Raw genomic sequence first — 10892 nt, 5'->3', positions numbered from 1 at the left:
TCTTTCTGTCTCTCTCTTCCTCTCTCAACATCTCTCTGTCTCTGCTTGTCTCTGTCTCTCTCCCACCCCCACTCTCCCATGCCAATTTCTCTCCTACTAGAGTCAGAGCTTCTGATTCTGAAATGCTCCTGATAGTAAACCGTGTTCCACGTGCAACACGACATCTTCCCTTGGACCTTCACAAGCCTGTCCCATTCAAGACCCTTCAGTGCCACCCTGGGCTGGGAAGGGCCATATCCTGCTCTCACCCCTCATCCAGTAGATCTGTGCTGTGTTTCAACCCGTCCTTATAAGATCGTGGTGTATCCCATCTGGTTAATCTGAAAAATCGGCTGCACCCTCCAAGCCCTCCAGGATCCCTTTTGTGCACCTCCCTGGTCAGATTCGTCTTCCATTTCTGAGATCTTCTTCCTTAACTTTCCAACCACCCTCCTTACACAGTTTCACCCACCAGAACCTTTCCTTCTACTGCAGATGACGTGGTGCTGCTTCTCCAGCAAGTGTGGCTCTCAGGTGGCTCCTGGGCTTGCAGCCTGTCTGCACCCACTCATCAGGGTCCCCCTCACAGAGGGCGGGTCACATTGGGGGTGGGGTGGAGGATGACCTCGGAGTCACGCAGGCATCGGTTTGGACGTCAGTTTTCTTGTTGATTGGCTGTTTCCCTGAACCTGAGTTCTCTTGTTGGTAGCATGGACGTGAATCATGCCCACCTCAGCTTGCCATGAGGATCAACAATGGGATTAAAGTGTCTGGTGCCTAAGTTATGCTAACAAATGTGACAGAATGAACGAGCGTTCGTCCCCTTCTCTCGTCTTCACCCCATTCCCTGTCCAAGGTAAGGTTCTCGCTCCATTTGGGGCTAAACCCTGTCCTTCTGGTTCCACAGTTTTCCTGAACCATGTGCTTCAGCAGTGCTGGAGCCAGACTCTGCAGTCGCACCGTCCTGGGTCCAAGTCCAAGGTCGACCTTCACTGTGTGACAGTCAATCAGGATAAGGGGATAGGGTCGTGGGAAGGTTAAAGGTGACGAGGAAGGTGAGCACAGTCCGGCGCCAGGTGCCACTGTGCTTTTTTTTTTAAAGAAAATGAAATTTTATTAATATGATTTTTTACATTCTAGGATGTTGTAAAGCAGTTGGGAGTGAGGGGGGGTGGGGAAGGGGAAGGAAATGGATGGAAGAAGGAGGAAGGAGCAGGGGTGGGACTGAGGCCTGTGGCACCCCCTCATTCCCACAGGGGAGACCGGGGGGCTTCCTGCGGTGGCTTGGTCCTTGCTGGGCTGCATGCAGGTGTCAGGGGGCCATGGCCTAAGGCCCCCCACCACCCCAGCTTGGGACAGCCCAGGGCACTTCCTGTGGTGGCTCAGTGGTCACCGATGGGCTGGCTGCGGGTCTCGGGGGACATGACTGAGGCCCGAGGCCCCCACTGCCCCAGCTCGAGAGAGCCCAGGGTGCTTCCTGCAGTGGCTCAGTGGTCACCGCTGGGCTGGCTGTGTGTCTTGGGGGCATGGCCGAGGCCCCTGCCCTTCCCCCCTTCTGGCTTAGTATCCCAGGGGACTTCCAGTCCTTCTATGTGTTCTAGGTGTTCTTTGGTCAAATGAGACCTTTACTAGTTAATACGAAACTTTGTCTCTGGTTGCGGGTACTTTGTTTTTTCTTTCATTTCTGTGTTGGGTTATTTGCTGTTCCCACCATTTAAACTCTGAGCTGGAACTAATTTGTTGTCCTTTGCTCACTTGTAAAGTGGAGGAACTTCCTGTGGGGACCAGCGCTTGAGCTGTGGCTGAGCTAGATCGCTGCTTTGCTGCTGATTCGTGCGTTTTGGGGGCCAGATGAGGGGAGGGTGCTGATGCTCGGCCACCCAGACAGTGTCCTGTCAATGCCCTTGGTGAGAAGCCACTGTGCTTTACTGAGCATCCTGCTGTGCCGGTGGCCCCCTCCCTGCCACTCCCACCATGCAGTGCCTGAGCCTCTTGCCCACACACCCGTGTCCCCCCTTGGCAGCCACCGCTGTGTCTCTGGTCCCCATCAGAGCCAGACCCGCTGGTGGAGGCGTCCGCTCTCTGGCCCGCTCTCTCTCCCCGCCGTCCTGCTCACGCTCCACCATTCCTCCTGGGTGCTGACTGTCACCTCCTCATTTCCCCGAACAGTGAATTCTCGGAACTTCTAGATGAGTGCTAACGCTTTCTTCTCCAAGTCTCTTCCCTCACGGTTTTCCTGACACGATCCTCTCTCTGCCCCTGCCCCCCACCAATTGCTTCCTTCCCTTCTTGTCTGTGGGCGACCCTGTCCCTGGGGTACTTGGCTACGCCCCCTCCCTTCTTCTTCACTCCTGTCCTTGGTAATGTCACCAGCCACATAGTTTCAGCCACTACTTCTGACTCCCAAATCACGTGGCTCCAACCACGCTATACTCAAAATTCACAAAACTGTTTAACGTTTATTGGTGGATTCTCATTGCCTGTGGGTTGACATTTAAACTCTTCGGCGTGGCATTCAGGGCTGCTCATGATGTCATTCCTGGAGAGCAAGATGCCAGTCCTTTCTCCTGATACCCCCGCGTACGCACCCTGCTCCCAGCAATACTGAAACGAACTTGCAGTCTTTCCTCCCCAGCACCTCTTCTCATAACTCCACACATTAACTAACAGCAAGTTCCTCGCCCCCTCTGCCCATAGTCCACACAAAAAATTCCTGCTCACCCTTTAAGACTCAACCCACTCCCCACCTTCTCTTATAAGCAGGGCCCCATGGGGAAACGGAGGAGGCTGTGAGGGAAGCAGGCTTCCGTTCGGTTTCTCAGATGCCAGGTTTTATCTGCATGGAACCAGCTCTGCCTGTGGAGTCTGTCACTGCAAAGGGGATCTACGGCTGCTGGCACCTGTCATGGTGGTGACAACACAGACGTGTGTGTAACACTCAGTGTGGGCTGGAAGTGACCGTGTGCTGCAGCCTGGCTGCAGACGCCTGCTCTTCACTAGGCTGCACGTGCCACTCAGACCAAGGGGCATGTGCTTCTGGGTCTTCCTCTCAGTCTGTGAGAGCGTCTCCCTGACCCCTGTTTTAGTCCCCACACGAAGAGCTGCAAAGCCTAGGAAATAAGCTGAGATCTGAGCTCCTTTGCGATCCCATCCGTGGTGAGCTAAAGAGCAACGCGATCATCTCACAGAATCAGAGGCTGCAAAGAGCTTCTGATTTCGGAGGAACGTTTTTTTAAAAAATGGATTTGTATGCATAACATCCATGGCAGTGGTGACTAATAAAAATGTCATTTCCTGTGATTTTTATAAATTACAGTAAATATGCCAGTAATCATCCCCATTAGCTGCTGGAATGCAGGCAGCTGGAGTAGAGGCCAGGGGACCTCACTGAGGCCTCGAGAGCTAGACCCCACAGGTACAAATTGACACCTAGAAAAACAGTCGTTAATCCATGCTAGAATTTGGAGATGGGGGAAAGTGCAAACTGAACATATGCCGAGCAGACAGATTTGGACTTCTCCATGAGGAACTGTCATGTCAAACAGGAAATAGCTATAAATTACTTGTAATAGTAAAAATCTTGTCATTTATAACCTTTAAAGCAATGGGCTCATTTAACACATCAACCCATAGATCACAATCTAGGAGAGTCGACCAGGGTATTTATTTCACTTTTAATGCACAGAAGCCAGGGCAAACCCACGTGATCCGCCAACACGCCACAGCATCCTACCAGCTCCTGAAGCCGTCGAATGAGCCAGATGGAGAACTGCCTGAGGCTCAGGGTGATAAATATGTCAAGATACGAAGGCCCTTTCTGCTCTTGTAAAAAAAATTAAGACATGATTGGAAATGTCATGCCTTGGGTAGTCTCATAATGAATAATTCCAAATAAATCCCACCATGATTCTGTTTATTTGTTTTACTTAGAAGCTATTTGAAGTCATTGGAGCTGTAAGTATGTTTCAACATGCCAAGCACATTTACAGTATCTTGTAATCATCTTGCTAACCAGTTCACAGGCAAACAGTAATTGGAGTTCTGTGTTTATTTCGGATACCTCAATATATACTGCCTGCAGATGAGAAACCATGGCTCGGAGACATTTTTTAAAGAGGTTGAAATGCCTCCACTAAAGTGGTTTGGGAGCATTGTCCAGAGAGATGTACACCCAAGCCAGCTCTGCATCATATGACAACTCATTGGGAACTAGGTAGTTACAAAACAGATGATTACTGACATTTGCATGCACTAATAAATATTTGTTTACAAATTGACGTGGGGGGGAGGTTCTAGAGAGGAGAAGTAAAAGCAGAGAACAGCCACATGCCAAACTAACTGCTCACTTTCGTGAGAAAAAGCCCCAAGAGCAGTGGCGTAGCACATGGTTCACATGTATACATGTTTGGCACCCAGAGCTAAGGAAGAGCAAAGTTGGCTTCCAGAAACACACTAACTCAGAATCACTCTTCTATTTCTCTTCCTTTGCTTTTCTCCCTGGCTCCTCTAGGCCTTCCTATTTTCTCCTCCCCCAGGCTCAGCCAGTGCCTGACTCTGGTAGGAGCACGAAGCACTGTCTGACGCGGCTTGCTACAATTCAGACAGGGCCCGTAAGTGCATGGGCTCATGGGTGTGTACACACATACACACACACTTATGCACATGCATGCACACAGCTATAAACGCATGCATGCATGCAGGTACAGCACCACGTACCCATGTGCACACCTGCATGCACACGCATGCACATGCGCAGAGGCACACACAGGCTCAGAAGGGCTGGGGATCCCAAAGGCCACACTGGACATTCCTAGATCGGCTGGTGGGGTCACGTTCCCTCCTGCACGCTTTCCCACATTCTGCCGATGTACACTTGAAATTAGTCTCCATGCCCGCCCGTATAAACACAGGCTAATTTAAGAAAAAACATTAAATTTGATTTTAAAAAGAAGTTATAATTTAAAAATTATCTTCAACTGGTAACCAATTTAACTGGTCCTTCCATTTAACTGGTTACTTTAAAATTCTTGATCTGGTTAGATTCCACAGATTGATAGTGATCATAAGTGTGGGGAAGAAGAGATATTTGAAGGTAAACATGAGAGCATCAGTAGAGAGTTTAGGCACTATTCAGATTATTTAGGTAAAAATCTTGTAATTGTGGGAAAAGCTGAACCTGGGAATGAAATTATCCAAATTAGCCACCTCCAAGCTGGAGTATCAAAATCAAAACCAAACCAAATCAAACAAGCCTAAATTATTGACTTTACTTTGGGAGACACTACGTATGTGCATGGGTGAAGTAACATGTTGATTTCTTAGTGTCTAGATGTATCAAATAAAGGGAACAATTGTGGCTCTTTCTCTAACTTAGATAATTTCTGGAAAAAACCAGCAGCCTATGTCTTTTGCCTCAACTGCTAGATTATTACTGATGAAAGAATATTTGTACTTTTACCTTTTCTTTTTTCTTTTGGTGAATTGAATGGATAATTGTTTCAACCACATTTTTAAACTGTGTGTGACTATGTGTTGTATGTGTTAACTACACATGATTGTTAACACGTGTTAATGTATTACAAAGTTAATTCCTATAGAACAATGAGTAATTTTGAAAATATTTTGGGCAAAAATGTTACAAACCCATTATTTGACTAACAACTATACATACTATATTCCTTTCGTTCTAAGAGACACCTTTTAGATACTTTTATTATCTCTGGAATCTACATGCACCATTAGCATCAGTGACAACTTACAGTTATAATTAGCAAAGCTTTTTCTTTCCATAGTGGCATGTGAAATAAAGATGCATCTTGTAACAAATAACATTTTAAGCTTGTTGAAATAGAGAGAAAAAGTGTATGCGTGTGGAAGTAACCTGTAGATAATTCCTTGGCCATATGGTCTAAGGTGAAGAGAAATTTTGTGTCAAGGATCAGCTATTCTTCCCTAATATTTCTTTGTGTAGGACTTATAAATTATATCTTCAAACTTCCCTATAACTCTTTTTATTCTGAAACTTTCTGTCTTTATACGAGGTGGCTCATACTGGTTTGCAATGTGTCTTTAACAGAGAATTCCTGTCACCTGGCCCACCATCCACTTAAAAAGCTGCAAATGAAAACTCCAGAAGATCCTCCAAGGATGAAGCAAGAAGACCAATGTTCCCAATTGGTACCAAAGCTGATGAAGAGCATAATAAAAGAAAAACAAAGTTAGTGCCACTAAATCAGATTTGGTTAATATTATAAATTTTAAGATAAGCATGCAAATCTGCAGCAAAGTACTATACTACACTGGTGCTTGTTCTCTGGAAACTTTACAAACCAATTATTGTGATACAGAAAAATCTCTGCCACTGACCCCTAAACCATGCCACACGGTGGTTCCAGCCTGAATTCTCTCTGTGTCTTTTCTCAGAGCCAGAAGTCTTGGAGAGGGTCGGGAGCCAGTTTTAAATATTAAGTCAGTTCGAGGTGATGTGGGACAGTGGAGGGAAGAGAGAGACTATGTCTAGATTTTTTAAAATTTCAAATGATTGGGAGTCCGGGTGGGAAAGACAGCCGTACTGGCACATGCAGGAACACCTACTTCTTGCCACCGGCATGCTGGCTGTGGAACACACGGAGACATGATGTGTTCACATACATGGCTGAGCATGTGGACTCCTTCGTTTTCTGGCAGTCGTGCCATTTAGGAGCTGAGGTCGACACTGCTTCCCTTCCAGCCCTCTGCTCTTTACCTCATCTCATTCTTCCTGGGACCGTCGTATGTGCCCGACTTAAAGGGAATTACCTATTACTTCAATTATTTGTATCTTATCAACTGATGTTAAACTACAAGGATTTGCATTGAAAGGACACAAAGAAAGAGCAAGTCATGGCACATTGCCAAATGAAAGAGTAATGTTCTGGTGAATTTAGCCTAAATAATTTACTGCTATGTAAAAGTGGAAAAGTGGAAGGTGAACCCTTTGACCAATAAATCTCTCCTGCCCATGAAACCCTTATCTGGTCCCCGCCAATATATTCCACACGAGGAAGCCATCATCATTGGCTCTGGTTTGTTATTTGTAAACCTTGATCTTCTGCACTTGGTGTCCTAAATATGGATAATTAGCATCAGTTTATCACGCTTCTGCATATTTTCTCTTCTCTCCAAACATGCATGCTTCTATTGGCTGCCATTCTGCTACAGAAGATTATGGAGACAGATTGCAGAGAATGAATGTGCTAAACGAGATTAGGAAGGAATAGAAATAGCAACTTGGCCAATAAATTCCTCGTGAGAGCCTTATCATGCAACTACACGTGGGCTTGCTTCACACTCTCCCAGCCACTTAATCCAATGCCCCCACCAGGAATAAAATTTCACTAATTTCTGAATTACCGCATATCCTCCTGACTTGTTACTGAGAATGGTTCGAAGGAGAAACACTGCTGAAAACAACATGTCAAACTTTATAATAAAAAGGTGAACTGTAAGTGTCAAAATGAGTGGTGTGAATTTAGAATGTTGAAAGCATTTATTTATTTATTTATTTATTTATTTATTTATTTATTTATGGCAGCCGGCCTGAATGGGGAATCTGAACCCTTGATCTTGGTGATACCTGCACCATGCTCTAACTAACAGAGCTCTCTGGCCAGCCTTACAACATTTTAGCACCTATGAATTAATACACAAAATCTCAGAGGCATAGAGAGATATTTAACTTTTCCTTGAGTACCAAATTGTCTCATTATGTCACATTTGGGGATTCAGAACTGTCTGAAAGGGAGGATTTCCTTGCTCTTAAACAGCACTGCCTCATGTGTTTTAACACAGGACAAAGCATTCACTGATTTTCTTACTTACTATTGTTACTGAGAACCGTCAAGACACCCTGAGTAATTCTGGGCAACTCACTTGACCTCCGTAAGCACAGTCCCCTTCCTGCTCAAACAGGATGATCCCATCCAGGGCTCCTCCTAGCACTAAGGTGCTATAGCTTCTTATGCACATTAATGTACATAAAGAGGAAACTTCTATAAAAGTGAACCAAGAATGCTATAATAGGGCATCTACAGGGGGAGCTCTCTTCTTGTTCCTCTCTGCTTGTTAATCTTACTCTCCCCAGAGCTTTATAATAAGTTAGGTATTTAAAGAGGCCCATTAAGCCTTTCGATCCACCAGGGGACTATTTATAGCACAGAGCAGCAGTCAGACATGATGGTACCCCCACAAAAGCAAGGCACTGCAGCGGGAGAAAGAAAACCCTGCAGGACTGAGCTTATGTTTACTGGAAGGACTGAAAATTCAGATCAAATATTAAAATGATATATTTGTGCCTGCAGAAAAAGAAAGGCTTCCGATTCACAGTGGAAGGAACTAATTAGCTAAAGAAATTCACAGCAATTGTAAGGAAAGTTTTTATGCATAGATTATAATGCTGCTTTCACTTTCTTTCTTCCACATGATGTCTGTTAGGACTCACGAAAGAGAGGCCCTATGAACCATCCAGAGAAAGGACTCCACACTTTCTTTTAAGAAGATCTACTTCCAGGCTCTAAGTGCAAAGACAGAACTGAACAGCATTATCCAGTACCTATGTGTGGAGAGTCTCCTCTACGTTCACATGGCCAGGTGCGGTTCTAGAACCACGGGGTGTCACAACACGAAGAGCGAGCCCTGCCTGGACGAGTGGACGGTTTTGAGGACACGGGTATGTCTTGACATTGATCCCTGTGGGTTTGCCTTTTGCAAGTTGGTTGGTCTTCTAGTGGATGCCAAAGACTTCCTACTTTGGAGAGAAAGTCAGCCTGGCGCCTTCATGTATCGTGATTGGGAGAGAGGGACCAAAGTGCCTGTAAGGCCGCCCTGGGAGGCACTGGTCTGCAAGGCTCGACTCTTGGTAGGAAATAACAGCTCAGAGAATGTCTGTTTCCTGAGCGACAGCCATGAGCACCTGCCACGGGTGGCAGCTGAGGCTCCAGCACTGCAGCGATCTCCATTCCTAAAGTCGCCTGGCAAGAAAAAGCAAGCCCACAGCCCTAAGATGTCAGAGAGTGCTACCTTCCCTGCATCCCGCTCTTCCACAGCCACTGAGGCCCGTGGGCTCTGACGAACGCATGTGGGAGGGGAGTCAGGAAGGCACGGGGCTGGCTGCTGCTTCGGCTCCCTGCAGGAAACATTCTGGAGGCTCGTAGTGCTGGTCTGGGCAACTCTTGAGTCTGGCTTCCTCTGACTCCTCTGCTCACGCGGGGCGCACAGCTAGGACTGCTGGGCTGCCCCAGGGCGCCAGGCCCGAGGCTGTCATTGGGTCTGGAGCACAGCTGGGCCTCCGGAGGTGGAAGAACCTCTGCCTGGCCTAAGACCCCCCCGCCCCGGGGGACGCGACAGAAAATGTGAAATCAGACGAGGGGTTATTAATATCGGTGCTGCCCTCCCCCACGTCATATCTCCTGAATGGGTGAGCTCTGCGGAGGGGTGGCTGGGAGGGGCCGTTTGCCATTAATCTGGGAACAGCCGCTAACCTCGGCGACTGGTATTTTCGCTTTTCTTTTCTCGCTTTGCTCAGCGTGGGGAAAGCAGTCGGGCCCGCGCGGAGCGATTGTGAGGCTCTGCTGGAATTTGGCAGCGCGAGGCCTGGAGAGCAGCCCCATGCTGGCTCCTATTCAGCGGGCCGGTTTTCCTCGAGCTTTGGAAGTTTCACTCAGCCGTGCACTCAATGGCTTCACAAAGCTGATTACAAGCTTCAGCGCATTCCTGAAGGAGCCAAAAGCGACGCAGGTGCAAACGAGCCGAGGGAGCCCCTTATCCCGGTGACAGAAGGGGACAAGCTGGGAAAAGCTTGGACCACACAAATCCAAGGCTCACCAGGCAGCAGAAAGCCTGCCTTGGGAACCGGGGGTCATTATCCGCCCTATTCAGCGGGGCTCGGGGACCCTGGGGGCCCGGGGAGGCCGGCCCAGGCGGGAGCGCCACCGCCAGCGCGCGCCGGCGACAGTAGGGACCCCGCTGGGCCCCGCGGCCGGGCCTGGGCGCTGTGCTGTGCGTCTGCACCCTCGGCGTCAGTGAAATCCGTGGTCAGACAGGCCGGTGTCAGCACTAGTCGGGATACAGGAGAAGGCGCGTGGCCGGAGGCGAAGCGGTGCGTGGGCAGTGCGCCTCCGCTGTGTCCCGGCCCCAGCCCTGGCGCGGCGACTCTCCGCCCCGTGCCCCCAGGCCACCAACACTCGGCTCCGAGGGTCGTTCTGCTCCCCCTCTCCCGCAGCCTGCCTGTCCCATTCGTCTCCTTCCCCGCGTGGCAGCGGGTCCCCGCAGAGAGCAGCCCAGGCCCGGGGCGGAGGGAGGGACACCGCCTGCGCGTGGGGAGTGGCGGCTGCGGGTCGCTGCGCGGTCGGTAGAAGTGCTCCGCGTGGCCGAGGATGCTTCCGCGGTGGGGGCGGAGGGCTTGTCCCCTCCTGCAGTAATTAATGATGTCCCCCGCTCGCGCTCAAGGACCTAAAACCCGGGGCTGCCGCCGGGTTGCGCCGGGGTCCCCGCGGGCAGGGCGCGCGCGCCGACGCTCTTTTGTCTGATAACTAATTTGAGTTAATGCGATCTTTATGTAAAGCTAACAGCGGATAATTGTCTATTTTCTCTCCAACAATCTCCATCACAATCACTTATCTGGAAACCTGCGGTTGGATTAATCGTTATATTCCCGAGATGAGCGTCGCGGCAATCGCAGCGAACGCGGTGGGGACATGGAAACGCCTCCCGGGCACTCGCGGGGCTGAGCGCAGGCCAGGCTCACTACTGCCGGCGACACCAAGTGCCCGGGGGTCGTGCCCTCGGGCGAGGGCCGCAGGGCCCCGGGACTTGCTTCTGCTCGAGTGGGTGGTGCGCGCGCGCGGAGGAGGCGAGACCCGCGGGACCGGCGCAGC

At 49.3% G+C, this 10892-nt stretch overlaps 1 pseudogene; it reads left to right on the top strand.

Moving 5' to 3' along the window:
• Positions 1 to 8599: 8599 nt before the first annotated feature.
• On the top strand, positions 8600 to 10370 carry LOC103601081 (annotated as a pseudogene).
• Positions 10371 to 10892: the final 522 nt, after the last annotated feature.

Source organism: Galeopterus variegatus, unplaced genomic scaffold (assembly GCF_000696425.1).
Source record: "Galeopterus variegatus unplaced genomic scaffold, G_variegatus-3.0.2 Scaffold3580, whole genome shotgun sequence".
NCBI classification, from domain to species: Eukaryota; Metazoa; Chordata; class Mammalia; order Dermoptera; family Cynocephalidae; genus Galeopterus; species Galeopterus variegatus.
The sequence above is the reverse complement of the archived record's forward strand: the minus strand, read 5'-3'. Positions and strand labels throughout refer to the sequence as shown.